Here is a 23043-nt window from a genome sequence, read left to right on the forward strand (position 1 = left end):
GTTTGTTTACTCTCAGCTGATGAAGCCAATCAGTGTTGAATACCTTTTGATGTTATGACAAAAAATTGTGTTGAGACTTCACAAAAACAAAATTGTTATAGTATATTGTATATTTACTTTCCAGGGCCCAGGGGGCTTATTGCCAATCTCAGCTTTCTGGCGCAGCAGCATGACCTTTGCCAGAGTTGTTTGTGACAAATTAAACTTTCAACCAATATTCCTTGCTCAGCTTCTTGTTTAAGGAAGTAAACAGTAAGGTCCATAGAGTAACAATGGAGTCCATGTTAATCTAATTGAACACTGTGTTCACCCGGCCCTACAAATGAACCTGAAAACCATCACGTGCAGATAATGTCAACTAGTAGCAGAACAATATAAATGTTAGAAAGCACTAGGGATTGTTAGTAGCAAAAAGGAGAATGACAGAAAGACAAGGTGACAGAAAGAAGAGCTAGAATTCATTCCTCAACCTTCGGTTTGTGCAAAAATTAACTTGTTCATCTGCAATTAGAAACATCGAAACATAGAAAAACTACAGCACAATACAGGCCCTTTGGCCCACGAAGCTGTGCCAAACATATCCTTACCTTAGAAATTACCTAGGGTTACCTATAGCCCTCTATTTTTATAAGCTCAATGTACCTAGCCAGGAGTCTCTTAAAAGACCCTATCGTACCTGCCTCCACCACCGTCACCAGCAGCCCATTCCACACACTCACCAGTCTCTGTGTAAAAAAAAACTTACCCCTGACATCTCCTCTGTACCTACTTCCAAACACCTTAAAACTGTGCCCTCTCATGCTAGCCATTTCAGCCCTGGGAAAAATCCACTGACTATCCACACGATCAATGCCTCTCATCATCTTATACACCTGGCATGTATATCATTGGCATGTTCTTTTAGTCATAAGAATTGTACCTGTGTTTGGAAATCCTTTGTAATTTATAAATCTTTTGTAACTTGGAAATCCTCTGTGAGTTTCAAATGTGTATTGAGAACTATTTGCCTAAATTTAAAAATGTATCATTAAAAATAAAATAAACTGTGTTTACACTATTTGCTAGCTGGAAGTCAGCTAGACCTTGCTGCAGAGGCTAGACAGGAATGTAAGCTGATCCTTCAAGAGTAGGTAGATACAGTATAATATTCCATTAGTGAGGGTACACATAGATATCTATACTGGATAGGGCTTAAAATCTCCTTCTGAGTTTACGGCTTCGTGGTCATTGAACCCAGTACCACCACACAGATAGAAAGATAATTGGCCTATTTTTTTGGCAACTTTCACATCATCTGCACTCCAAATAGATTACCGGACATATTTTTTTTTAAATATCATAATATCTTACAGCACAGAAACAGGCCCTTTTGCCGACCAAGCCTGCACGAGAAAGAGGAAGTCAGATGAACAGGCACCAGTCCTTGTTGAAGGGTCTGTGGTGGAAAGGGTGACTTCAAATCCAGAATCAAGTAATTTTCAATTACATATATCAGTAAGTTAGTTGTTTAGTGGCAGCAGTACAATGCAAGACATAAAAATTACTGCAAGTTGCAAAACAAATAGAAAGCACAAAAGAAAAATAATGCGGTTATTTTCATGGGTTCATGGACCATTCAGAAAGCTGATAGCAGAGGGAAGAAACTGTTCTTAAATCATTAAGTGTGAGTCTTCAGGCTCTTGTAGCTTTTCACAGATGGTAGTAACGTGAAGAAGACATCTCCTAGATTGTAAGCGTCCTTAATGATGGATGCTGCCTTTTAAGGCACCACCAATTGAAGATGTCCTCAATGGTAGGGAAGGCTGTGCCCATGATGGAGCTTGCTACGTTTACAACTCTCTGCAACCTCTTGCAATCTAGTGCATTAGAGTCTCCATACCAGGCAAAGGAGCAATCAGTCACAATACCTGCCATTGTACCTCTGTAGAAATTTGGAAGTCTTTGGTGACTTGGAGGACGATCCTGGGCCCAGCACATAGATGCAACCATGAAAAGGGTGTCAGGCCTGCAGAGACCAGCACTTCTCAGTCTCCATTCAGCTAACGGGAGTCACCTGCCACTGAATTCCAACATCACCTGCAGCCTATTTAAACCCAGCTTTCATCCACACTTCTTTGTTCACTCATTGAACCACCAGCCCCAAGCAGTTGCTCCAAGTTTTCCATTACCTTGTTGCCTTGTCGTGTTAAGTATCTGTTCTCTCTTGTTTTGTGGTTCCTCGAGGCTTGTTATTTTGTAGTTAATTAGTAAGCTATCATTAACTGCTAACTTACCTCAGCTGCTCGGCTTTTGGGTCAAACCTCTTCTACATTTCCTGACAGAAGGTGCACCTGAGTGTATACTTTCTTAGAAGTTTAAGGAGATTCAGCATGTCATCAAAGACTCTGACAAACTTTTACAGATGTTTAGTGGAAAGCATTCTGACTGGTTCAATCATAGCCTGGTATGTGAACTTGTTTGTCGTCATCTTGTAACATACTGCACTACTGCTGTAAAAAGCTCATTTACGTGGCATTTATTCCTTGGGTATGTATGCCTATGAAAATAATATTTTTTTTCAGCGCAGTACAGGCTCTTCAGTACAAAATGTTGTGATAACCCTTTAAACTACTCCAAGATCAATCTACCTTTCCCTCCACATAGCCCTCCAGTTTTCTTTCATCCATGTGCCTCCCTAAGAGGTCTCCCTAATGTATCTACCTTGCCCACCATCCCAGACATGCCCACCATTCTCTGTGTTAAAATCCTACGTCTGACAACCCCCTATGCTACCTTCTTTTAAAGTTAAGCCTCCTTGTATTAGCCATTTCCACCATGGAGAAAAAAAATGCATCTGGCTGTCTACTCTATCAATGCCTCTTATCATCTTGTACACTTCAATCATGTTACCTCTCATCCTCCTGCGCTGCAAAGAGAAAAGCTCTCAATCAATCAAACTATCCTCATAAAACATGCTTTCTAATCCAGGCAGCATCCTGGTGAATCTCCTCCGCACGCTCTCAATCCAACTTGAAGTGTACATCAAGAACCTGTTTTTACACTAGTCCTGCCTTACTTACTTCCTGCCCGTTACATCACAGGCAGTTAAGGCAGCAATGAACGTCCTCCATCTGTAGGTATTCAGTGATTCCTTCATCACATCAGTAGCTTCTTGGTTTTCACTACAATCAGTCATGCAAGTCCCGGGTGGAGACTCAGGAACACCAGTGTATTCAGATGTAGAAGGATTCTCCATAACAATTTTGTTTTACCAGTCAGGGTTGTTAGCCCTGATCTGAACCCTGAAACCTGGAGGGCTGGTGGATCCTACCTTAAACCTATATGATTCTCCCCCCATTCCTATCAACATCTCCCCATTCTGCCACTAATAGAGTCATTGAGAAATACATCACAGAAACAGGCCCTTTGGCCCAACTTCTTCATGACGACCTAGATGCCTATCCAAGATGGAGTGAGTTCCTATCATCTGGCCCACATCCTTCTCAACCTTTCCAATCCATGTACCTGTCCAAGTGCTTTTTAAATATGGTTATTGTTTCTGCCTCAAACACTTCTAGCAACTCATTCCATGTGTCATCATCATCATCAGGTGCCATGCCCAGTTTGAGCTTTGACTGCCATGGCCCACACACTCTTGTTTCGGGTCAAGTGGATCAGTTCATTGGTATTCATTTCCAATTCTTTGGCTGCTGTCTCCATCATGATTTGTCTTTGTCTTCCTCTTGCTTTCTTCCCTTCAATCTTTCCCATAATTACCGTGCATTCTAACTCCTCTTTCCTAATCACATGTCCAATGAAGTTACGTTGCCTTTTCATGATCCCATACATTATTTCTCTTTTTGTGTTTGCTCTGTTCATGACATCCTCGTTAGATATTTGTTTCATCCTTGATATTCTTTGCATCCTCCTCAAAAACCACATCTCTGCTGCTACAATTCATTTCCATGTGTACAACACCTATTATGTGAAGAAATTACCCATCAGGATCGTATTATGTGAAGAAATTACCCATCGGGATCGTATTAAATCTCTCTCCTTTCACTTATGCCCTGTAGTTCTTGATTTCCCAATCCCAGGACTGTGTATGCTTCTCCACATCTAGGGACTATTTACAGTGCACAAATAACTGACCAGGTTACATACTGTATGGTCAGGATATTGGAGGAAACCTGAGCAGCCCAGGGAAGCCCATGCTGTCACAGGAGGAACATGTGAACACCACACAGACAGGACTGGGTTACTGGATCTGTGAGGTCATTGCTCTACTAGCAACAACATTCTGCCACACCGAATTGATTTCTTATCCATCTTTCTCAGTGAATATTTTTTGGGTTGGTGCAGCAAATAGCCCTTCACATGGATAAGACATGTACTGGGAAGCAAAAAACTGTGCCAAGATTTGTGTGAAAGGCTGAGCAGGTTACCGTCTGCCAAATGGCCTCTACCTGCTCGGACCTTCTGCTGGGGAATCTTGTCGATGTTTTTGTTGGAAGCGCAGAAACTTAACAATGCTTCCAAAATGCAGAGTTCACGTTTATATTAGTAATTTAAACACGCCCATGGATGAGATTCAGTGGTTTGCAGTGACAAACAGTGCAAACGAGGACAGTCCATTTCTTATTGTGAGATCCATTAACAGTGCAAACTGTTGGCCGGCATTTATTTACGGAATACTGAAAAACGTCCGAGGAAGTTCAGCAACCGCCACTTCTTCAGGAGGCTAAAGAAATTTGACAAGTCTCCATCAGTCCTTACCAATTTTTATCAATGCAAGTATAGAAAGCATTCTATCTGGGTGCCTCACGGCTTAGCACAACAACTGCTCTGCATTTGACTGCAAGAAACTACAGTCAGATGTGGACACCTCCCAGCCTGTCACAGAGACCAGTCTCCCCTCGTAGATTCTGCCTACACTCCTCACTGCCTCAGTAAAGCAGCCAATATAATCAAAGAGCCCACCCGCCCCGGACATTCTCCCTCCTCTCCTCTCTTCCATCAGTCAGAAGTATTAGAACCAGAATCAGGTTTCATATCACTGGCATATATTGTAAAAGTTGTTGCTTAGCGGCAGCAGTATATTGCAATGCACAGTAGAAAAACTATCAATTGCAATAAGAAATATGTATATAAAAATTAAATAAAATAGGTAGTGCAAACAAGAGCAATAAAAGAAAAAATAAAATAGTGAGGTAGTGTACATGGGGCTATTGTCCATTCAGAAATCTGATGGCAGAGGGGAAGAAGCTCTGCCGGAAATGCTGAGTGTGTGGCTTCTAGAAATTCTCATCTTACCTGTAAGCATCTGTCTGGAAGGAAATTGAGTTAGTATTTCAAGTTACAAACATGACGCTAGAGGAACTCAGCAGGTCAGGCAGCATCCATAGAGGGAAATAGACAGTGGATGTTCAAGGTTGATACACTTCATCTTGACTTGGTCTCAAGGGTCATGAAATGAAATGCCGATTGTCCATTTCCCTCCATAGATGCTGCCTGACCTGTTGAGTTCTTCTAGCATCTGCAGTCTCTTGTGCCTTAATGTTTCAAGATGGTCTCTGTTGATCAGAGTGTGCCCTTGTAATGACCCAATGCAGTCACCCTACGCTGGCGTGCTATTAAAAGCAGGATCCATCTTGTTCCCATCATTCCCAATAGATCAGAAGGGTCAAAGGAGCCACTGTTCCTTTCCCACCCCAAGTCCTAAGGGAGAGGAGGGGAAGGGTGAAGAAGGACTCACTCTCATTGTGTCAAAAAGCAGGCCAGAGAAGGAAGTGGTTAACTATTTCGCAAAGTTCAGCACAGAGGTGGCGCAGTGGCAAGCTAGTAAAGTCATCGCCTCGCAGTGCCAGAGACCCGGGTTCAATCTGGACCTTGGGTGCTGTGCGTGTGGAGTTAACATGTTCTCCCTGGGCTCCCCGGCATGCTTTGGCTCCCTCCCACATCGCAGATTGATAAGCTGAATGGCCACAGTAAATTGCCCCTAGTGTGCAGATGAGTGGTGAAATCAGCGAGCAATTGTTGGGAATATGGGGAGAAATCCAAACCAGTTGGATTAACGTAGGACATGTAAACGGTGGTCGATGGCTGGTGCAGAATTGACGGGCTGAAAAGCATTCTTGTCTCCATGATTCTAAAATGATTGAACAATTTAATGCATTTGCAGTCATAGAACACTACAGCACAGAATCAGGCCTTTTGGCCCAACTAATCCATGCCAAAATATTATTCTGCCTAGTTTCATCGGCCTGCACCTGTACTATAGACCTTCATACTCCACTTATCCAGATTTCTCTTAAATGCTACAATCGAACCCACATTTCTCCACTTCCACAGGTAGCTTGCTTCGTGCTCTCACCAAACTCTGAGTGAAGAATTTCCCCCTCATGTTCCACTTAAATATTTCACCATTTACCTCTAACCCATGACATCTAGTTCTAGTCTCACCCAACGTCAGTAGAAGGAAACCACTTCCATTTACTCTTACTATACTCCTCATAATTTCGTATACCTTGTCAATATCTTTGTAACAAGGTTGAATTTTAAAGTAAGTCAGAAGTTTCCAACTATCAAAAAATGAGCTGTGAAGTTTCATCAGAACATTGGAGGTTGAAATGATTGTACTGCAAAACAAGTTGCATGTGAGTTTGACTAAGAATGTTTCTACAAACACTCTGTGTGAGGAAATGATTGTTGACTAATGGCAATATGCAACATCCCTTGAGGTACTTTCCATTACAACATCCATTTAGGTTATTATGATTGCATTAATCCCCATGTACTGGAATCATTGTCAGATCTGATATGCCGGGCAAAGTCAAGATAAATTGGATGATCCATCGTACAGATTACAGCTGCAGGCAACTGAAAAGAGGCCAACTTTCTCCAAATGTATACCCCCTGAGAGTGAGCTGGAGAGGAAGATGTGGCGAAAAGATCAAATTAACAGAAGAGAAAGTTGCTGAGAAATCACAGCAGTCAATTAGCAAGAACAAGGCAGCATTCAGGATTCAAGCTTGTTTAATGTCATTTCCAGCACACAAGTGTAAAGGAGAATGAAATAATTGTTTCTCCGGATCTAATGCAGCACAAAAGAAAGCACTAAGATAAAAAATGTAATAGTAATAAAACATAATAAATATAAATGCATACATTGGATACCTTATATACATAGACTGATTACATGCCCATAAAGGGTTCCAGTTTAAGAGGGCACTGGTGAACTTCTGGGTTGCAAACAAAGCAAAGAATTACTGTATTAATCGCACTTTTTCTCAAAAACCATCACTGCAATCAATTGCCCGTAACTTCCCGTTTAGAGCTGAGCTGTTAAACCGCCTGTGCGACCTGGCACTTTTACAGTGTGAACTGAAGTCTCGAAGGTGCAGGACGGAGTCGACTTGGAAGCAATTCATACTATTCATACAGTTCCAGGCGGACTTGGAAGCAATTCGATGCGGCAGAACTTGGGCGAGGTGAGGTGAGCAGAGAAAGGTGATTCAAAGTCGAGACGGCCCGAGAACAAGGGGCAACCCGAAATTTGGATGATTTAAGTGCCGGGCCAGGTTGAAAAGGACAGGGTGTCAGGGGCGGTGGCGAGGGATGGGCTGGTTCCACTCACTGCTCTGCCAGGTTTACTTGTCTCTGCACTGAACTGAGCCTGTGGCATCCAACTAACGGGCTCCTGAATCAGCTGCAGTGATAGCTAGCTTCATGACTGTGGCCTCACCTTAGTGAACTTCAGTTCTGAATGCTATTTGCTTACTTTTATTGTTTGCACAATTTGTTTGTTTCCCTGTTTGACAATCTTTTACTGACGGGTTCTTTTGGGTCTCTGTTGTTTTGTGGCTGCCTGTAAGCAAATGAATCTCAAAGCTGTATACAGTATAGCATACATGTTTACATATTTTGATAATAAATGTTCTTTGAACTTTGCACTTTGCACTTTGAATGGCGCTAGGTATATGGGATGACTGACAGGAAATGATAAAGTAGTGGTGGTGGGGTGGGTTAATGGGTGAAGGTGTTGATTAGCCTTAATGCTTGGAAAAGTCTAATAGTCCTGGCATGGATGCTACCTACGTAGCCTCCTCCCTGATGGAAGTGGGACAACCAGTCCATGGGCAGGGTGGATAGGATCCTTCATGATGTTGCTGGCCTTGCCAGAACAGAAATGCTGGTGCACAGGTTTGTAAGGACTCACAGTTCATCTCTTACTTATTCGGAATGGGCTGATTGAGAGGCATGGAGGAATGGAACGCACTCAACTGAATGCAAACCACTCTGTGTGCTCCCTGCACAGTCAGGTCAATTAAAGCAACATCATAGCTCTGATTGAGGCTGGATTTCCTACAATTCATACGATTCCTGCTACTGGAAGTGCACACCGAAGGCAGGAGTGAGCTTGGTTGTTGAATTGGAATTGGAATTGGTTTTAGTACTGTCATGTGACCTGAGGTATGGTAAAAAGCTCATCTTACATCTTGTTCAAACAGATCAGATTATTACACAGTGCATTGAGGTTGGACAAGATAGAACAATAACTCTGTAGAATAAAGTGAAACAGCTACAGAGAAAGTGCAGTGCAGGTCAGCGAAAAGTGTAAGATCACAATGAGCTGGACTGTGAGGCCAAGAGTCCACCTTATCATACTAGGAATTCATTTAATAGTCTTTCCACAGCGGTAGAGCTGTCCTTGATCCTGGTGGCATACGCATTTCAGCTTTTGTATCTTCTTCCCGATGGAAGGAGGAAGAAGAGAGAACATCTGGGGCAGGTGGGGTCTTTGACTATGTTAGCTGCTTTACTGAAGCACTGAGAAGCATAAACAGAGTTCAAGGAGGGGGGCTGGTTTCTTTGGTATGTTCAGCTGTGTCCACAAATTTCTGCAGTTTCTTGTGATCATGGGCAGCGCAATTGCCATACCAAGCCATGATGCATCCAGACAGAATGCTTTCTATGATGCTTTGATAAAAATCGAGAAGGAAACATGCTAAGTTTCTTTAATCTCCTGAGGAAGAAAATGCAGAAAGATAAAATGGCATATGCAAGAAATCTAAAAGTATCCAGACTACTGGAAACAGTCAGATGCAGAGAAGCAGAGTCAATATTACAGGTTATTTAACCTTCATGATGACTTCTGTCGTGATTCTCCTTATGACAGAATAGTTACTCCATCCTTCATGTAAGACTGATACTCTCCGAATAGCCTTGGAGGATAGACTTCACTCTAATAGAATGGGAGTGATTGAAAGGAGAGGGGTGGCATTACTAATCAGGTAAAATATCAGAGCACTGCTCAGACAGGACAGACTGGAGAGAAAGTCTACTGAGGCTATTTGGGTGGAAATGAGGAATATGAAAGGGGTGACAACATTAATAGGATTATATTATAGACTACCTAACAGTCAATGGGATTTTGAGGAGCAATTTATAGAGAGTTTGTAGACTGTTGCAAAAAAACATAAAATTGTGATAGTAGGCGATTTTAACTTTCCACATTTTGACTGTGAATCCCATACTGTAAAAGGGCTGGATGGGATAGAGTTTGTCAAATATGTTCAGGAAAGTTTCCTTAACTAGTACATAGAGGTCCCAACTAAAGGGAGAGAGACAGAGTGATATTAGATCTCCTATTAGTGTCTGAGACAGGGAAGGTGACCGATGTTTATTTAGGGATCACTTTCCGTCATAACGCCATTAGTTTCTTTCTTTCTTTTTAAATCTTTTTATTGAATAAGTATACAAAAAGGTAAGCCATATAGGCACTAATACACAGAATATAATAAAATACAGGAGATATTAATACAGAAAAAAAAGTGATACAAACAATGTAGTTTAAACATAACATACTAAGGTAACATAATAGTATACTAATTTTTATATATATATATCAATAGAGAAAAGGAAAAAAAAACCCCAAAAAAACCCACCGTGCAACTAAACTAAAAGCAAAGCAAAGCAATGGGCTAACTTGAAACCAAACAGAGTTAAAGAACTTAAAATCACATCCTCAAACCCGACCTCCATTAAAAACAGTAAAAAAAACAAGAAGGGTATATAAATATGGAGCAAAAAAGAGAAGAAAAAAAATTACGTTAAATGAAAATATTGAATAAAAGATCTCCAGGTCTGTTCAAATTTAAGTGAGGAATCATAAAGATTACTTCTAATTTTCTCCAAATTCAAGCATAATATCGTCTGAGAAAACCAAAAAAAAGGTGGTTGGAGCATTAAGCTCTTTCCAATGTTGTAAGATACATCTTTTCGCCATTAAAGTAAGAAATGCAATCATTCTACGGGCTGAAGGAGAAAGATTACTGGAAATTTTAGGTAGTCCAGAGATAGCAGTAATAGGGTGAGGAGAGATATCTATATTCAATACCTTTGAGATAATATTAAAAATGTCTCTCCAAAAAGTTTCCAGAGTAGGACAAGACCAAAACATATGAGTTAAAGAGGCTATCTGCCCCGGACATGTATCACAAAAAGGATTAATATGAGAATAAAAGCGAGCTAATTTATCTTTGGACATATGTGCTCTATGAACAACTTTAAATTGAATTAGGGAATGTTTAGCACAGATAGAGGAAGTATTGACTAATTGTAAAATCTGCCCCAAGTCATCCACAGAAATGATAGAACCCAATTCCTGTTCCCAATCTACCCTAATCTTATCAAATGGAACTTTCCTAAGTTTCATAATAATATTATAAATCATAGCCGATGCACCTTTCTGACATAGATTAAGGTTAATTATAGTATCTAAAATGTATGTAGGAGGAAGCATTGGAAAGGAAGAAGGTATAGTACTTAGGAAATTTCTAACTTGTAGATATCTAAAAAAATGTATTCTTGATAAATTATATTTGTTAGATAATTGTTCAAAAGACATAAGGGAACCATCTAAAAATAAATCCAAGAACCGTGAAATGCCCTTAGTCTTCCAAATTTGAAAAGCATGATCCATAAAAGAGGGAGGAAAAAATATGTTACCTAAAATAGGAATCGCTAGCCCAAATTGATTAAGATCAAAAAATTTTCTGAATTGAAACCAAATACGTAAGGTATATTTAACTATCGGGTTAGATACCTGTTTGAGGCGTTTCAAATCAAAAGGAAGAGAGGAACCTAAAATAGAGCCAAGTGTATAGCCCTGAACAGATTGTAATTCCAATGCTACCCATTTGGGAATGGATAGTATATCCTGGTCAAGTAACCAAAATTTCATATGTCGAATATTAATTGCCCAATAATAGAATCTAAAGTTAGGTAATGCTAAACCTCCATCTCTCTTAGCTTTCTGTAAATGTATTTTACCCAGTCTCGGGTTTTTATTTTGCCAAATAAATGAAGAAATTTTTGAGTCAGCTTTATCAAAAAAAGATTTTGGAACAAAAATCGGTAATGCCTGAAATATATATAAAAATTTTGGCAGAAAAAACATCTTAACTGCATTCATACGACCAGTCAAAGTTAAATATAAAGGAAACCATTTAGATGAAAGTTGAATAATATGGTCAATTAAGGGTAAAAAGTTAATCTTAAATAAATCTTTGTGTTTACAAGTAATTTTAATCCCAAGATATGAAAAATAATTATTAATCAAGTTAAACGGAAAGTTATGATATAAGGGAAGTTGTTTATTAATCGGAAAAAGTTCACTCTTACTAAGATTTAATTTATAACCTGAAAAGAGACTAAATTGTGCTAATAACTCTAAAACAGCAGGGATGGATTTTTGAGGATTAGAAATATATAAAAGTAAGTCATCAGCATAGAGTGATATTTTATGGGACTTTAAGCCCTGAGTTATCCCAGTAATATTTGGAGATTCTCGAATGGCAATTGCAAGAGGTTCTAATGCAATATCAAATAATAAAGGACTAAGAGGACAACCTTGTCGAGTACCTCGAAAAAGAGGGAAAAAAGGTGAGCTTAAAGAGTTAGTACGGACCGAGGCCACAGGAGAATGATATAACAGTTTGATCCAGGATATAAATTTCGAGCTAAAATTAAACATTTCAAGCACCTTAAATAAGTAAGGCCATTCTACTCTATCAAAAGCTTTCTCAGCATCTAAAGAGATAACACACTCAGGAACATTTTGTGAGGGGGTATAAACAATATTTAACAGTGTGCGAATGTTATAATAAGAGTAACGACCTTTAATAAAACCCGTTTGGTCTTCCGAAATAATAAAAGGAAGTACTTTTTCTAATCTGTTTGCTAATAACTTAGAAAAAATTTTAGAATCAACATTTAATAAAGATATTGGTCTATAAGATGCACATTGAGCAGGGTCTTTATCCTTCTTTAATATTAGAGAGATTGACGCTCTATTGAAAGATTTGGGAAGTTTACCAAGTTTTAATGAAGCCTCAAAAACCCTACAGAACCAAGGGATTAATGAAGGTGCAAAACATTTATAAAATTCTGCGGTAAACCCATCAGGGCCAGGAGCTTTCCCCAGGTTCATAGAGGAAATAACATTCTTAATCTCATCAGTGGTAATGGGAGTATCTAGCATAGAAGACATATCCTGTGAAATCTCAGGGAAGTCTAGGTTATCTAAAAAATCATTCATATATTTAGAGTCTCGAGGAGACTCTGAATGATATAAGGAAGAATAAAAATCAAAGAAGGTTTGATTAATCCCCGCATGATCAAGTATCAGTCGATCATTTTGATTATAAATCTGATTAATTTGAGATTTAGCATAATTAGACTTTAATTGCTTAGCCAACAATTTGCCAATTTTGTCACTGTGTACATAAAATTCACTTCTTGTTTTCTTTAATTGGTTTACAATCGAGGACGAAAGTAATAAACTGCGTTCCATTTGAAGTTCAGTTCTTTGTTTATATAACTCCTCAGAGGGAGCTGTAACATATTTCTTATCAATTTCCTTAATCTTGTCCACAATTACCAACTCCTCCTGCTTCAGCTTCTTCCTCAAAGCAGCAGAATACGAGATAATCTGACCACGAATATAAGCTTTAAAAGTATCCCAAAGAATGTTCACAGAAATATCCTCTGTATAGTTGATTGTAAAAAAAAGATCAATCTGTTCATTCATAAATTTAACAAAGTCCGAATCCTGAAGCAACAGAGAATTAAAACGTCATTGTCTATTATTTTGTGTATTGGCCTGAATTTTAATAGAAAGCTTAGGTGGAGCATGATCCGAAATGGTTATAGAATCATAATCACATTTAATCACTGAAGAAATAAGACAAGAGTCAATAAAGAAATAATCAATTCTTGAATAGGAATGGTGAACATGTGAAAAAAAAGAAAAATCTTTTTCCTGAGGACGCAAAAAACGCCAAATGTCCATCGACCCAGAATCAGAGGGGAATGAATTAATCAAAGTTGCAGATTTATTAGGTAAGGTCTGTAGAGGAGCCGAACGGTCCAAAGCTGGAGATAAACAGGTATTAAGATCTCCACCCCAGATCAATGAAAACTCATTCAAATTCAGGAACTGATTGAATAATGATTTATAAAATTCTGGATAGTCCATATTGGGAGCATAAACATTAACCAAAATTACCTTTTTATTAAATAGTAGACCACTAACCAGTAGAAATCTACCATTCGGATCAGAGATAATATCATGTTGTATAAAAGTAACTGAGGAGTCTATAAAAATAGAGACGCCTCGAATCTTAGCGTTAGAGTTCGAATGAAACTGTTGTTCCTTCCAGAATTTAAAAAAACGTAGTCTGTCCCCCCTCTGCACATAGGTCTCTTGTAAAAATAGAATTTGTGCTTTAAGTCTCCGGAACACTTTAAAAACTTTTTCCTTTTAATAGGATGGTTAAGACCATTAGTATTCCAGGAGACAAAATTAATAATAGACTCCATAAACCCTAAAGTCAACCCACAAAAAGGAGGATTGACGATAGGCTCGACCCACGAACCCGGAAAGGGAACAGAACAAATAAGAGATACCGGGAAGGAGAACGCAACCAATACTTCAATAGTATACATAGCCCAAGAAGAAAGAAACTAAAACGTGAAGCCCCTCCCACCACCCCCCACCCCATGACCTCAAGGATAAATCTAAAACAGACCAGCCAGAAAGAAGCAAGCACTAAAACTACCCCCATGACTTCCAATAGACGCTCCCTAAAAAAAAGTGTAAATATAAAAAAGATCAGCTAGTTATAAAACAGTAAAAGAATAAAAAAAGTAAATCAATTAAAACGAACACTTCATATAACAAAGAAAAAGCCAGAAAATATTTTAAAAAACCGCAACAAACCCCAGACCCTATGAATAAACAAAAAAAGAAATGAAAATATTAACATAAACTGGCTATGAAAACCTACAAAAAAAAGTAGATTTAAAAACTACAAAATTTAAGGCCTCAAAGGAAATACTTAGAATGACGTTGAGGGAATAACCACCCAGAATCCCCTGGGAAAAAGAAAGGAATGACGCAGATAGAAAGAAAGTTTAGCAGCCATATTAATTAATCAAAAATAAACTTTTCTGCCCATATAAGGCAAAAAAAAATTAAGGCCGACAGATTCACAACCTCCGATCAAACGGAGATAGTTAAAAATTACGATTAAGATGTTGAAGGTGAAAATTGATCCAGATAACTCTGGGCATCCGATGGAGATTCAAAAAAACGGAGGGCTCCATCCAACGTACGGATCCTTAGACGTGCTGGGTAAAGCAGCGCTGGTTTTAAATCCATCTTGTAGAGTTCTGACATCACAGATCTGTAACGAACCCGTTGATCCCGAATTGGTTTACTGAAATCCTCCACGAATCAGAAATTAAGATCCGAAAAATCAACGTAACCTTTAGATCGAACGAATCAAAACAGTTTCTCCTTGTCTTGAAAGTAATGAAAACGTAAAATGACATGTCAAAGTTTATCTGACTTAGACGAGTATGATGGAAATCTGTGAGCCCGATCCAATAACGGTGGTTGGTCAGGAAATACAGTAGGAAATGCATCTTTTAAAAGTTGAGAAAAAAACTTCATAGGGTTGTCAGATTCCACAGCTTCACGCACACCAATCATTCGAAGATTCTGCCGTCGCATTCTGGATTCTAAGTCAGAGTTTTTAAAGGTCAGAAAGTCAAGTTTTTTCTTCATTATAGTAATTGTTTCTTCAATTTTCCCCATCTTGAGTTCATTTTGTTGCGTGGATTTTTGAAGATTAGATATAGCCGACTGATGTTCCGTAATAGATAATTGTATTTTATCGATTGAATTGGCAATTTTCTGGAAATTAATTGAAATTTCCAAACGAGTCAGTTCCGTAATAGAGGTTGAAATTTCCCTTTGAATTAGATCCAATATAGCTTTCAAAGTCACCGGTGGTTCAGTCGGAGGAAGATCGGGACCTTTCGGTCTAACTGGAGGTTTGCCGTCTTTCCCATTTTTTCCATTCTTAGACATAGCAGACCTTAAAAACATCCGATTATCGACTTGTTTCAAAGTATTGTAAAAGTCGATGCCTTAATGGTTAGTTAAAATATAGCTGATCATAAGAAAAAAAACTCAGAGGTAATGGAGCGAGTCAAGAACACGACTTCACTCCATGAGCTCTACCGGAAGTCCCCAGCATTAGTTTCAAGATAGTTATGGAGAAGGATAATTCCAGTCCTTGGGTTGAGATTCTAAATTGGAGAAAGGCTAATTTTGATGGTATAAGAAAGGATCTGGCAAGTGTGAATTGGGATGGGTTGTATACTGGCAAATGTGAGGATCCAAATCTAAACCCAAATCCAGTTCTGAATCAGATTTGATATCGTGGACAAATGACATGAAATTTGTTGTTTTGAGGCAGCAACACATGCTAACAAAATCTATAAATTGCAATAGGAAGTATAAAAGTATAATTTAATAAGTATTGTAAGACGAGAGGGGAAAAATAGTGAGGTAGTGCTCAAGGGTTCAGTGTTCATTCAGAAATCTGATGGTGGAGGGGAAGAAGCTGTTCCTGAAATATTGAGTTTGTTTCTTCAAGCTCCTATACCACTTCCTTGATGGTAGCAATGAGTGCACATTTATGCATGGAGTCAAAAGAGATTGGGGAGATCTTAAATGGTTATTTTAAGGCTGCATTTACCGGGGAGATGGACACAGACTCTATAGAAGTGAGGCAAAGTGAGGTCATGGACTGTACAGAGATTACAGGTGCTTGCTGTCTTAAGAAAAATTAGAGTGGATAAATTCCCAGAGCCTAACAGGATTATAAAACACTACAGCAAAGAAAAGACATTTAGGCCCATCTTCTCTGTGCCAAATCTGCCTAGTCTTGTCGATCTATTCCTCTATACCACTCCCATCCATGTACCGATCCAAATTTCTCATAAGTATTGAAATCGACCCTGCATCCACCACTTTCACTGGCAGCTCATTCCACATTCTCACCACCCTCAGAGTGAATTTCCCCTTAGTTGTCCCCTTAAATATTTCACCTTCCACCCGCAACCTCTAGTTGTACTAATCTCAGTGGAAAAAGCCTGCTTGCATTTACCCTATCTATACCCCTCTTAATTTTGTATACCTTTATCAAATCTCCCATCAATCATTTCACTCTGGAGGATAAAATCCCACCCTGTTCAACCATTCCCTATAACTCAGGTCCACAAGTACCGGCAAAACTTTGTTAATTTCTCTGCACTCTTTCAATCTTATTTATATCTTTCCTGTAGGAAGCTGACCAGATCTGCACACAATACTCCAAATTAGGCCTCACCAATGTCTTATACAACTTCAACAGAAGATCCCAACTCCTCTATTCAATACATTGATTTATGAAGGCCAATGTGCCAAAACCTTTCTTTATGATCCTATCAACCTGTGATGCCACTTTCAAGGAATTATAGATCTGTATTCCTAGATGCCTCTGTTCTACCACGTTGCTCAGAGACCTACCACTCAATGTGTAAGACCTACGCTGGATGTCCCTCCCAAGGTGCAACACTTCACACTTGTCTGCATTAAATTCCATTTGCTATTTTTCAGTCCAGTTTTCAGCTAGTACAGATCCCGCTGCAAGCTTTCACAGTCTTCCTCGCTATAAACTATACCTCTGATCTCTATGTCATCCACAAATTTGCTGATCCATAGGGATTGGTGCTGGGTCTATTGTTGTTGGTCATCTATATCAATAATCCAAACAGCAATGGACCCAGCACTGATTCCTGTGGCACGCCACTAATCACAGGCCTCCAGTCAGACAGGCAACCCTCTACAACCATTCCCTGGCTTATTCCATGCAGCCGATGTCTAATCCAATGTACTATCTCATCTTGAATGCTGAGTGACTGAACCTTCTTGACCAACCTCTCATGTGGGGCCTTGCCAAAGGTCTTGCTAAAGTCCATGTAGACAACATCCACTGCTTTGCCTGATAACTTCCTCAAAAAACTATAAGATTGGTTAGACACAGCTTACCACACACAAAGCCATGTTAACTATCCCTAATCAGTCCCTATCTACCCAAACGCTTACGGTCTATTTCTAATCCCTTAGAATACCTTCCAATAACATTACCACTACTGACGTCAGGCTCACTGGCCTATAATTTCCTGGCTTATTCTTAGAGCCCTTTTTTAACAATGGAACCATGTGAGCTATCTTCCAATTCTCCAGCACCTCACTCTGTCATGGTCCGGTCCGTGAAGTCCGTATTCCGGTTCATGGGCCGGTCCATCGACCCTTGCTCCAGGTTTTCCTGTCTACCCTGTTTCTGTTCTTGTTGAGCTCTAATTGAGGCAGCTGATGCTCATTGGGGCTGGCTGCATAAATACATCCAGAGACCAGGGCGTGGCTGCTGGATTGTTCTTGTCCTTACTCCTTGTATCCCTTCCCCTGCCTTCTGTTTCCTTGCCTGAAGCCTTGCCTTGTCTTGCTGGTAACTTTCGCCTCACCTGAAGTTCTCATTTCACCTTGCATTGCCTGAAGCCTTGCCTGGTCTTGTTGGTAACTCTCTCCTCGTCTTGCCTTCAGTCTTGTCCTGGAGCCACCCCGTACCTAGCTCCCTTCCTGTCCCTTGCCTCTGTCGGGTAATTCAGGCTGTCTTGCCACTACCCTGTGGTTGGTTCTGTCCCTTCCTGTCCCTAGCCTCCATCGGGTAAGCCAGGCCGTCTTGCTGTTACCTGCGGTTGGTTCTGATCCTTCCTGTCCCTTGCCTCCATTGGGTGGTGATCTGCGCCTTACCCAGGAGTACCGCACCCTGCCCAGGAGGAGCCTCTAGCCTCCAGTCTCCAGCCAAGCCTCTAGCCTCCTGGCAAGCCTTACCTCAAGTCTCTGGCCTCTAGCCTCAAGCCTGAAGACTCCAGCCTCCTGCCTCTGTGACTTGAGGACCTGAGTTATAGGGAAAGGTTGAATGAGTTAGGACCTTATTCCCTAGAATTGAATTTAGAAGAATGAAAGGAGATTTGACAGTGGTGTTCAAAATGATGAGGGCATAGATAGGGTAAGTGCAAGCAGGCTTTTTCCACTGAGGTTGGGTGACACTAGAACTAGAGATCATGGGTTAAGAGTGAAAGGTGAAATGTTTAAGAGGAGCATGAGTATAGAATGAGTTGCCAGCGGAATTCTTGGAAGCAGGTTTGATTTCAACATTTAAGAGAAATTTGGATAAGTACATGGATGGGAGAGGTATAAGGGGCTATGGTCTGGGTGCAGGTTGATGTGACTAGACATATTAATAGTTTGGCACAGACGAGGTGAGCTGAAGGGCTTCTTTCTGTGCTGTAGTATGCTATGACTCTGTAATTCTTACCTTCTGTCTTTAATCTTTTCTGGCAATGCAGCCCATTCTCAGGACTTCTCCTTCTCCTCACTTCCATATTGGTGTTTTATAGAACCACACAGCACAGAACAGGCCCGTCGGCCAATCGAGTTCACACCAACCATCCAGCACCAAGCCACACTAATCCCACATTCCCAGCAAGCCCCCAGAATCTGCCACTATGCTCATCTACAACTAAGGGGTATTAATAGTGGCCAATTAACTATCTGTATTTTTTACCTGATCAACGCTCTCTGTAAAGGACCGATACAGCATAATTCCATAATATATTTGAAGCTAATTATATTCCATATATCAATATTTTGTGCTCTCATGGGGCGAAGGAGTCAGACAGTGTGTCTATACTACAGCAGTGAAAATAACTTGGACAGCCGAGCTGCAGAAAAGTCTTGCAGATGTGTTTAAATGTTAAAGTGATCAGCCTCAGTACTGAGCAAATACTAATGTGGGATATCCATTCTGTTCGTTTGTAAAGTTCAAAAGTTCGAAGTTTAAAGTAAATTTATTATCAAAGTGCATATATATTATATGAGATCCATTTTCTTGTGGGCACTCACAGTAAAGACCAGAAACACAATGAAATCAATAAAAACCCACACTAAATAGGATGGACAAACAACCAAAGTGTAAAAGACAACACATTGTGCAAATATAAAAATAAAAAAAGAAATAATAATAATAATGAATCAATAAGTGATAAATATCGAGAGCATGAGATGAAGATTCCATGAACATGAGTCTATAGAACATGAGAACAGTTCAGTGAGGGGTCAAGTGAAGTTGAGCAAAGTTATTGACTCCAGTTCAAGAGCCTGATGTTTGAGGGGTAATAACTATTACTGATCCTGGTGGTGTGGGTAGTGAGGCTCCTGTATCTTCTTCCTGACGGCAGCAGCATGTAGAGAGCTTTGACTAGATGGAGGGGGTCCTTAAAGATAGATGCTGCCTTCCTGCAAAATCACTCCACGCAGATGAGCTCAGCAGTGGTGAGGGCTTTACCCGTGAGGGACCGAGCTATATCCAATGCTTCTTGTAGGCACTTCTATTCATGAACAGTGGTGTTTCCACACCAGACCGTGATGCAACCAGTCAATATAGTCTTCACAGCACATCATAGACATTTGTCAAAGCATACCGAGTCTTCGCAAACTTCTAAGCAGAGGTGCTTTCTTCGTAATGCCACTTACATGCAGGACCCAGGACCAGATCTTCTAAAAAAGATAAAAGCAAGGAATTTAAAGTTGCTGACTCTTCTCCAGCACTGATCCACCTGGTGAGAACTGGACCATGGATCTCTGATCTCTTCCTGACGTACAAAATCGTCTCCTTGGTCTTGCTGCCATTGTGAGAGGCTGTTGTGACACCACTCAGCCAGATTTTCAATCTCCCGCCTACATGCTGTTTTCTCACCACTTTTGATTCGGCCAGTGATCAGCTAACTTAAATATGGTATTAGAACTGTGTTTAGCTTCACATTCATGGGTATAAAGTGAGTAGAACAGGGAGCTAAGCATGCAGCCTTCTGGTGTACCTGTGCTGATGGAGATTGCAGAAACATTGTTGCCAATCCAGACTGACTGAGGTCTGCAAGTGAGGAAATCGAGGATCCAAATGCACAAGGAAGTATTGAAGCCAAGGTCCTAAAGCATAATTATGAATTAATGATTGATTAATCAACCCCAATTATAGGTGACATTGCAATAAGACCATAAGACCACAAGACATAGAGCAGAATTAGGCCCTTCTGTCCATCGAGTCCATTCAGCCATTCCATCGTGGCTGATTTATTGTCCCTCTCAAAAGCTTTCTTCTCCTTTCTCCCTATAACCTTTGCCACCCTTACCAATCAAGAACCTATCATCCTCCGCTTACCAACACACACAAAATGCTGGAGGAACTCAGCAGGCCAGGCAGCAGCTATGGAAAAGAGGTATAGTAGTTGTTTCAGGCTGAGACCCTTCATCAGGACTGGGAAAAAAAGATGAGCAGTTAAAGCAAGAAGGTGGGGGGAGGGGAGGAAGAAGTACAAGCTGGTAGGTGATAGGTGAAACCTGGAGCGGTGAGTGGTGAAGCAAAAAGCTGGGAAGCTGATGGGCGAAAATGATTAAGGGCTGGAAAAGGGGGAATCTGATAGGAGAAGGTAGAAGACCATGGAGGAAAGGGAAGGGGGAGAGCACCAGAGGGAGGTGATGGACAGGTCGCGAGATGTGGTGAGAAAGGGAAACGGGAATAAGATTGAGAAGGGTGGCAATTACCGGAAGTTCAAGAAATCGATGTTCATGCCATCAAGTTCGAGGCTACCCAGATGGAATTTAGGGTGTTGTTCCTCCAACCTGAGTGTGGCCTCAACGCGGCAGTAGAGGAAGCCAAGGGCTGACATGTCAGAATGGGAATGGGAAGTAGAATTGACATGGGTGGCCACCGGGAGATCCTGCTTCTTCTGCAGACACAACGTAGGAGGTCAGCGAAGCAGTCTCCCAATCTACATCGCTGATATACAGGAGGCCAAACCGGGGGCACCAGATACAGTATATGACCTCAACAGACTCACAGGTGAAGTGTCACCTCACTAGGAAGGACTGTTTGGGGACCCTGGATGGTAGTGAGGGAAGAGATGTAGGGACAGGTGTTGTACTTGTCCCGCTTGCAAGAATAAGTACCAGGAGGGAGGTCAGTGGGAAGGGACAAATGAACAAGGGAGTCATGTAGGGAGCGATCCCTATAGAAAGTGGAAAAGGGGGTGTGGGGGGGGGAGAGATGTGCTTGGTAGTGGAATCCCATCGCAGATGGTGGAAGTTATGAAGAATTATGTGCTGGATGCAGAGGCCACTGGGGTGGTAGGTGAGGACAAGAGAAACTTTATCTCTGGTGGGGTGGTGGGAGAATGGGGGTAAGGGCATGTGCGAAATGGGAGAGATGTGGGTGAGGACAGCATTGATGGTGGAGGAGGGAAAGCCCCTTTCTTTGAAGAAGGAGGACATCGCTTTAGTCTGGAATGAAAAGCTTCATCCTGAGAGCAGATTTGCTGAAGATGGAGGAACTGCGAAAGGGGGATGGCATTTTTACAAGTGACAGGATGGGAAGAGATATAGTCCTGGTAGCTGTGAGAATCAGTGGGTTTGTAAAAGTTATTAGTAGATAAACTGTCTTTAGAGATAGAAACAAAGAGACCAAGAAAGGGGAGGAGGTGTCAGAAATGGACCAGGTAAATTTGAGGGGAGGATGAAAGCTGGAGGCAAAATTGATGAAGTTGACAAGCTCAGCATGGGTGCAGGAAGCAGCACCAATGCAGTCATCGATGTAGCATATGAAGAGTTGGGGTGCGATACCAGTGTAGGCTTGGGACATAGACTGTTCCATGTAGCCAACAAAAAGGCAGGCGTGGCTGGGAGCAGTGTGAGTGCCCACAGCTACACCTTTATTTTGCAGGAAGTGGGAGGTGTCAAAGGAGAAATTATTGAGGGTGAGGACAAGTTCCATCAGACAGAGGAGTGGTGGTGGAGGGAAACAGATTAGGTCTGTTATCTAGAAAGAAGCAGAGGGCTTTAAGGCTCTCCTGTTGGGGGATGGAGGTCTATAGCAACTGGATGTCCATGGTGAAAAGTAGATGATCAGGGCCAGGGAACTAGAAATCATTGAAAAGATTCAGAGCAAGTGTCATGGATGTAGGTAGGAAGGGACTGAACCGGGGGTATAAAAGAGTCGAGGTAAGCAGATAAAATTTCAATGGGGCAGGAACAAGCTGAAACAATCAGTCTACCTGAACAGGCAGGTTTGTGGATCTTGGGTAGGAGGTAGGAACAGGAGGTGTGAGGTGAGGGAACTATGAGCTTGCTGGCAGTGGATGGGAGATCTCTGGAGTTAATAAGATCAGTGATGGTGCAGGTGACAGTGGCCTGGTGCCCCATAGTGGGGTCCTGTTCAAGGGGAAAGTAGGAGGAGGTGTCAGAGATTTGTCGCCTGCCTCAGCAAGGTAGAGGTCAGTCTGCCAGACTACTATAACACCCCCTTTATCTCGGGGTTTGATAGTGAGGTTAGGATGAGTGCGGGGAGAGTGGAGAGCAGTGTGTTCAGAAGAAGAGAGGTTAGAAATGGAGAGAGGAGTGGTAAGGCAAGGCTGTTGATGTCTCGTCGGCAGTTAGCAATGAAAAGTTCCAGAGCAGGCGGGGTACCAAGGAAGAGGATGAGAGCTGAACACAGGAGAAGGGGTCACAAGTCTTGGCTGGAGAGTTCTTGCCAAAGAAGAAGGCACGGA

Source organism: Mobula hypostoma, chromosome 9 (assembly GCF_963921235.1).
Source record: "Mobula hypostoma chromosome 9, sMobHyp1.1, whole genome shotgun sequence".
NCBI classification, from domain to species: domain Eukaryota; kingdom Metazoa; phylum Chordata; class Chondrichthyes; order Myliobatiformes; family Myliobatidae; genus Mobula; species Mobula hypostoma.